Raw genomic sequence first — 7,578 nt, 5'->3', positions numbered from 1 at the left:
GTTCATTTTACTCATAAAAATGTACTTATTTCACTAACAATCATTAAAATAAGCAATAATCATCCATAAATCATCAATATGACCTAAAAATATTTTAGAACCAGAATTTATAACATGCAAAAATTTTAGTGGCTTTATCCTTATAAATCACAAAATATCTAGTTTTAATTAAGTTACATCTAACTCGGAAAAACCAAACCGATTATGCATGCAACACCAAAGCTTTTGATGCCAATTTTTAGGTTCATATACCCCTATTAGACTCATCTAATTTATTTTATAATTTACTCATTAATTTATCTCCTGGATCTAGTTGCAGGCATGATAAAATGAACAAATAAGGAGAAAAATCGATTTCTACTTACATGCATGTTGACCGAAATTTGGGCACAAGTAAGGTCTCCTACTTTCACTTGTTCTTGAGCTATATCACAAAAGGATGATCCTCCAAAAACTTCAAACATTCAAAGTAGAATGTCTCCTCATTGTTGCACCCAAAACAATTACCCATAACACTAATCATATTACTAACTAGGTAATAAAATTAGTAACCTTAAATATTATTTCGAATATTCATATTATTACTAAACTAGTAATCTTGTGGTTATATTAGAATTCATGAACAATTTTATGCATAAAACAATTTTATATAGAGAGAGGAGAATAAATGAGATTTTCATAAGAATAAGAATGAATGATGAATGAAACTCCACACTAGAGTATAAAGGAAAGGGGGGAACCGGTTTTGTCACCTCATGGGAAGGGTAATGTATTTTCTTTTTCTCTTACAAAAGACAATAAACTAGCTTAGGTGTGTAAGATAAATGATGTTGTATTTTTGCATGAAAAAGAACAACCATCATTACCCTCAAACCACCCATAAAATCGGCTCCCTTATGCTAATATGGACTTCCATTTTATTATTTGTATTTTGTCAATTGTAATGTGTGACATGTGACAAGTAACATGCCATTAGAAATTTGAATGCATATTTAACTAATTAAATATAATTTTAAATCAAATAATTACATTTAACAAATTAACAAGTAATTCACAATTACATGTATATAAAATGAGTCATATTAAGTCTAGTTAATATAATCTACTACATCTTGTAATTATGATTAACTAATCATTCTTATTTCAAATATTTCATAAACATTAATCAATTTTAGTAATACAACGTATTAATTACTAAATTGAATCTTATTTAATCACATTACAATAAGATATATAATTCTCACTTATAAATAAATTTGTTCAATGTAAGGATTTAATTAATCCATATCAATATACGATTAATTAACTTTTCAGTTTGGGAGTCGTTCTATAGGTGTGACCTTAAGGGATCAACTGATCACCACCGTCAAACGACAGTAATGTCAAATTCTAGTTAGCCAATCATTACCGATTAATGTTGATCAGTTGACTATATAATTGAATCATCCCTTACGTATTCTTATTATAAGATTTAAATATGTGATCGCAGTATTGTCGAGGACACATACTCCAACAACGGATTGGTAACATGATTTGTTATAAATCATGAGTGACCGAATACCACAATCACTTCATGAAATTCATTTTCTGCTTCTCGAAGCAGAGGTTCTTGGAAGTGAGTGGGAGCTCTAAGAGGGATGTATAATTCTTAATAGTTAAGATTAGGACGAGTTTCAAGAAGAGAACTACCTCTAGTATTTTAGAGAATACGAAAGTTGGGTGTGTGACACCCTAAAGTTCATTCTTCTCCATTTATCTATATGATTAACATTAGTTATGCTAGTAGCACTTCGTGAATATTTGATATCGGTGGTGATTCTCATGATTGTATTTGACACATGGGATGATGATCGTGTGACGACTAGCCTTAAACTAATGTCGACCTTCACATAGGTAATGGAACTAGAGTAGTTGTCATTTCATTATGAGACATATAAATGTTATTATGTACTCAATCTAGTTTTTGGGTTTAGAGTTGTGATTTAATAGTTATTATGTACACGAACTCTAAATATGATTTCAACTTTTTTGCGAGATACAGAGGGTTTCACTCTTATGATATAAACAAGCGTTGTGCCCTAATTTTCCATGATTTGGTTTATGGCTAAGCCATACCAATCAATGGTTATTATATTCTTGACCTAAACTAGACATGTATGTCATATAGATTATAAAAGGCTCAAAAATAATTGGTGCCCCCGATCAAATCTTAAGTCTGGATTGAAAGCGCATTCATAGACTAGTGTTATCTAGTTCTCTTAGAATCATTTGATTATGAATCTTATGGTATATGCGTATCTTGTATACAAAACAAGATGACTCGTGCCCTTTTGTTGTAAAGGAGATCGAGCAAGTTAGTTATTGACCCTAATAACATATGGATGTGTGTGGTTGAATAACAATATCAACCAGAGTAGGTTATAATTACTTCTTTTCTTTTACCAACAATTTAGGTAGATGTTGCTATGTCTACTTAATGAGTTATAAAGAGAGATCATTGAAAAGTTCAAAGAGTTTTAAAGTAAATTAGATAACCAATAAGATTATAAGATCAAAAATTCACGATCCGATCGTTGTAGGAAATATCTAAGTAATGATTTTTGATTTTCAAGTCTGATAAATTACCAAAAGTTAACTTCTTCTAACACACATTATTATATAAGGTGTGGTTGAAAGGAGATATCGAAACCTATATGATATGGTTTGGTCTTTCTCAAGTTTTATTGAGCCACTTGATTTTACAATTGGGGTCTTTCTTTTTGTCTGCTATTTCTTTTTCCCACTAAATCAAAATACATTTAAACAGTCGCATACACTCCGAATTAGATATGAAGAGTTAGAGTACCTAATATGTAAGTTGTCCGAAAGAAAACGTGTGGTCATTAATCCTACATAGTCACGAGAACAAAGTGTTTGTGGCTCATGATGCTGTTTTTTAGAAAAAAAAAAGGTTTATTTCTAAACGATAAAGTGGAAGAAAATGTTGAAGAGCCACACATTGAGCATATGATGCAGGAAAAAATGTTTCCTCCTTGTCAGATTATATACTTGTTTCTTCGGAACCTAGGAGGTCAGGTTAAACTCATTACTTATCTGAGGTGATGAAATAGTGTTACTTTTAGAAAGTGACGAACCTGGAACCTACAAAAAGGGTTGTTTTTAGTTTCAACTCTATGCAATGGCTTGAAGCCATCAGATCCAAAATGGATTCCAAGTGTGAATGTAAGGTAGATGACCTGGTAAATTTACTTGAAGAAGTTAGACTTCTTCAGTGTAATCGACTTGGATATACATAAACATAAAGATGTTTTCAAAGCTTGAATGGTGACAAAGAGTTTGCACCAGTTGCAATGCTTCGATGAATTCAGATTATCTTAGCAATTATTGCATTTCATAATTGTATGATTTGATAGTAGGATATCAAAACCATCTTCTTGAATTGGATTCTAGAAGAGGAAGTGTATTTGACACGTCTTGCAGGTTTTGTAGATCCTTACAATCCTAAGATTGTAGCAAACATAGAAGAAATCTTAAGTAGGCATTAAGGAGTTGGAATGTGTGTTTTTATCTTGTTATAAAACTTTTCTCGAAATGTCGAGGATTTCTGTTTATACATGAAGTTTAGTGGGAGTATGGTGGTCTTATGAGTCTTTTATGTTGTTGACATATTAATCATTTGGAATGATGAAAGACTGATGAGAAGATTAATACATCTAAAGTATCCGAATTTATAGAGATAAATCAAAAAGGGATATCAGCGTTATATCAGAAATCTTATATTGATAAGATTCTTGACTGGTTCAAACTAGTTGAACTCATTAGAACTGATTCCAATTGCTTCCGCTGCTGGATCAATTTAATGCGTTGTGATGTATTATTGTCCTAACAGTTTGTATGCTTTGAGTATTACGAGTTGTTATTAATCGAATTTAAATGAAGTTCACTTAATAGCCATATAGATTATATTTTAGTACTTGATAAGGACTAAGGATGTGAAGCTAAGTTTTTTGATGTTATTCTTTGGTTTGCGTAAGGAGTTACATAAATACCATGTTTCAAAAACACAATAGGGATGGTTTGGAATCCCGTATTGGCTATGAGGAGTTGATCTGCTGGAAGAATTCCAGGTAGTCATACATTGCGGAATTTACAACGGAAGCTGAGTACACAGTAACATTTGATGTTGCAAAAGAAAGTAGCATGGATTCGGCAGTAATGTAGGAACTAGAAGTAGTTCCTGCAGCCGCATATCCTATCCTAATATACTGTGATGACAGTGGGAGCTATTTTGAGGCTTGGGTGCCATAGTCTAGAGTTAAGTCTAGATATGTAGTCAAATGTGTTACATGTAATATATGTCATGTGGAACACAGGGAAATAGCAATTTGTATGGTTTGATCAGTTGAGGTGTCATTGATTTTTAAACCAAGGCCTTGTTGAAGGCTAAAAATGATAGTCATGTCATTTCAATGTGGTTGAAACATGGTAACTTAATTGCTGTAGATTATAAGATATATAATAATCTGATAGTTTATCAATTTTTACATATATGATAATAGCATTTATCGTTCAAAGTTTTTAAACCTCATATATTCAGTACTTACTGGATTTCATTTTAATACTTTGTTAAATCTGAAAAGGTTGTGGAGACAACGTTGAACCTTTCAAGTGAACTCGATTAACATTGTATTGTGTCCCTAGTTGCTTAATGAGGTGACATCTCGGAGTGACTAGATTGTAAGTCGATCGATGGTGAGTTCAACCACCATAGAGTCATGGAGATGAATGGTCAATTACATAGGCAGACTGTGGAGACACTCTGTCGGGCAGTGACCATCTATAGAGTCTTTTTAATTTCTTTATGTAGCCTAATCGGGCAAGGACTTCTATAATATTCCTTCTGAGTCGATCCTTTTGACTAGCGACTATTTGTCTGAGTCAGTACAGTTTCCGATTGACTTTGGTTTTTGTCCTAGGTCGCGCCGTAAAAGGAGGCTGATGGGCATCTTCTGGGTCATGATGATTTGTGATTGGACGAAGTAAATAGGTCAACATGAATTGTCCACCCTCGTCACGGTTTTTAAATCTCAGGGCCACTCGAGGAGTAGTGACTGGAAATGCGTGGCCACGCTCAGAAATGATCTATGGTAGATTTTCCGGTCAGACAGTTACTCTCCCGATCGAGGAAACCACTCAAGATATGATCATGTGCAAGTATGACCTGAAAGACATCTTGCATTGAGTGGGAGATATATCAGACAAGAGAATCGGTAACCCACACTAATGTCATACAAGTGAGAGATTGTTGGAGTGAGTTTCCTCCACAATAGCGCGTTTACTTAATAAATCTCATTAAAGGAATATAACCGGGATATTTATTATAAATACCTGTCAGTTGATCAACATATATCGGTAACGGTTGGCTAACTAGAGTTTGACGTTATTGTCGTATGACTGCGGTATTCAGCTGATCCCTTACGGTGACACCTATAGGATGGAGCCCCGATGAAAAAGTAACTATTTGTATAAGTTACAATTTAATTAATCCCTTGTGTATATTGACTTTTATTAGTCAAGTGAATTTAATATTTGATGACGAGTTAAGAACTCGGGCCAAAGGAATTTATTATTCAATCATATGATAATTGATTAATAAATGGGAGAGGGAATTTAGTAATTAAATAGTTAATTCACTAAATTAATTCGTTATGTGTGTATATTTTGAGGCAAAGGTAATTAGCTAATTATATTTATAAGGAGTTGTAAATTTAGCTAAATTGGGTTATATAACACACATTTTATATTAATAAAATGGTATAATGTCACTTAAACTTTAAGTGTATATTATTCACTAATTTGTATTATTTAAGTGTTAAATGATCAAATTAATATTTAATTATATAAGATAATTAAATATAAGTCTTATAAGCATTTGTGGGACAAATCTCGAAAGTCGAAATGGACCCAAATAGAGTCACATGGACCGGTTTTAAGTAGAGTGTTTAACACTCCAATTTTTCTCAAAATGTTGAGTAAAAAGATGCTTAACCATGTGCTTGCCTACTTTCATCAATTGTTTACATTTGATGCCTATATATACCCACTTATACACACCATTTGCTAGTGATTTTTCCTAAGTGACAAAAATCACTCAAAACTCTCCTTGGAACCGGTTTTATAGAGGAAAAAATGAGTCTATCTTTCTCATTTTTTTTCATCTTAATTATTGATCAAAAGTTTTTCAAATACTCATCAAATAAATTCACACAAATATAATATACATAAAGTATTATTAGTAGTAATAATACATACATATTATAAAGGGTTTATCACTAATAATGTCTAGTTAATATTATTAGTGGTGTTAGGTGAAGTCTTGGATAACACCAAGAGGAGAAATGCTACTTTTGATTCTAGGTTGTTGGAGGACATCCTCATGCATGGAGCTTGTGACATCAATAGTTGGTGTAGATGAAGATGATCATACCATGGTAGATGAAGAATAGGTTGTCTTCTCATCTCTTAAGCTTTTATTTATTTTTATTAGCATGCAAGTAACTAGATCACTTAAGAAACAAAGTTTTTTTTTTTTTTTTTTATGACGAGGGGTTGAATCCTCCCGGGCCCATGCATTCCCACACCACCACATGGACCATGTAAGCCACCCCTTTGGGGGCTGCAGTGGCCAAGTGATCATCGCCCCAGCTGGTAGTCGAACCCGGGACCTCTCAACTCCTGCATTTCTGCAAGCTTCAATGTTTAACCCGGCTACCACTAGACTAACACCACTTGGTTCTTAAGACACAAAGTTAATATAATTTTTGGTCACTAATTAGAGGAGTCTAATTAGGGGTCTAGGACTTTCACTTTCCTCAGCAAAAAAACCACCCTTTTGAGAAGCTAAAACACCGATTTTCGACAAAGGGGTGATGAAAGTCTATTTGAGGCATGGGAGAGGTACAAACAGTTGCAAAGAGAGTGCCCTTGTCATGGGATTGATCCTTGGTTCTTAGCCATTATCTTCTACAATGGTTAGTTGTTGCTCCGAGTCGCGCCGCATCCTAGACTCTGCCAACAATGGGAGGTTTGATCAAATTGACACGGAGATTGCACATGCTACTATTGAATCTATGGCTATTCATGACTCTCAATTAGTCAATTCAAGGAGTGCAAATCCTTTGAATGCTAAGGTAGAAGATCCTAATGTGGCTTTATTTCAAGCTCAAGTAACATTTCTTCAACAATAACTTGAGAGCTCTCAAGGCTCTATGTTCACTTGCCAAGTGAATGCTACCCAAAGTCTATTTACTCCTTCTTGCGAGCTTTGTGGAGGTGTGGGGCATGATGCCTAATTTTGTGCTAATGCTCTTCAACAAGTCAATATCTTTCAAACTCAAAAGCCTTCTTTCTACAAAAATTCTAATGTGCTTGTTCATGCTCATCAACAACAAGCTCAACATTTTGTGCCTCACCAAAGACCATTAAACCCACCGGATTTCCAAGCACAAAGGCCTCCACTTATCCAACAACAACAAGTTCTTCAACCCCAATTCTAACAAAAAAATGGCAATGGGTTGA

The 7,578-nt window shown here is 33.8% G+C and overlaps 1 non-coding gene across 1 annotated transcript; it reads right to left on the bottom strand.

The window, feature by feature from the left end:
* Positions 1-6,886: 6,886 nt before the first annotated feature.
* Positions 6,887-6,996, bottom strand: LOC141636470 (small nucleolar RNA R71). Its single transcript, XR_012541077.1, has one exon. It is a non-coding gene; the product is annotated as a small nucleolar RNA R71 (small nucleolar RNA).
* Positions 6,997-7,578: the final 582 nt, after the last annotated feature.

The sequence above is a fragment of the Silene latifolia genome, chromosome Y (genome assembly GCF_048544455.1).
Source record: "Silene latifolia isolate original U9 population chromosome Y, ASM4854445v1, whole genome shotgun sequence".
Taxonomy (NCBI): domain Eukaryota; kingdom Viridiplantae; phylum Streptophyta; class Magnoliopsida; order Caryophyllales; family Caryophyllaceae; genus Silene; species Silene latifolia.
The sequence above is the reverse complement of the archived record's forward strand: the minus strand, read 5'-3'. Positions and strand labels throughout refer to the sequence as shown.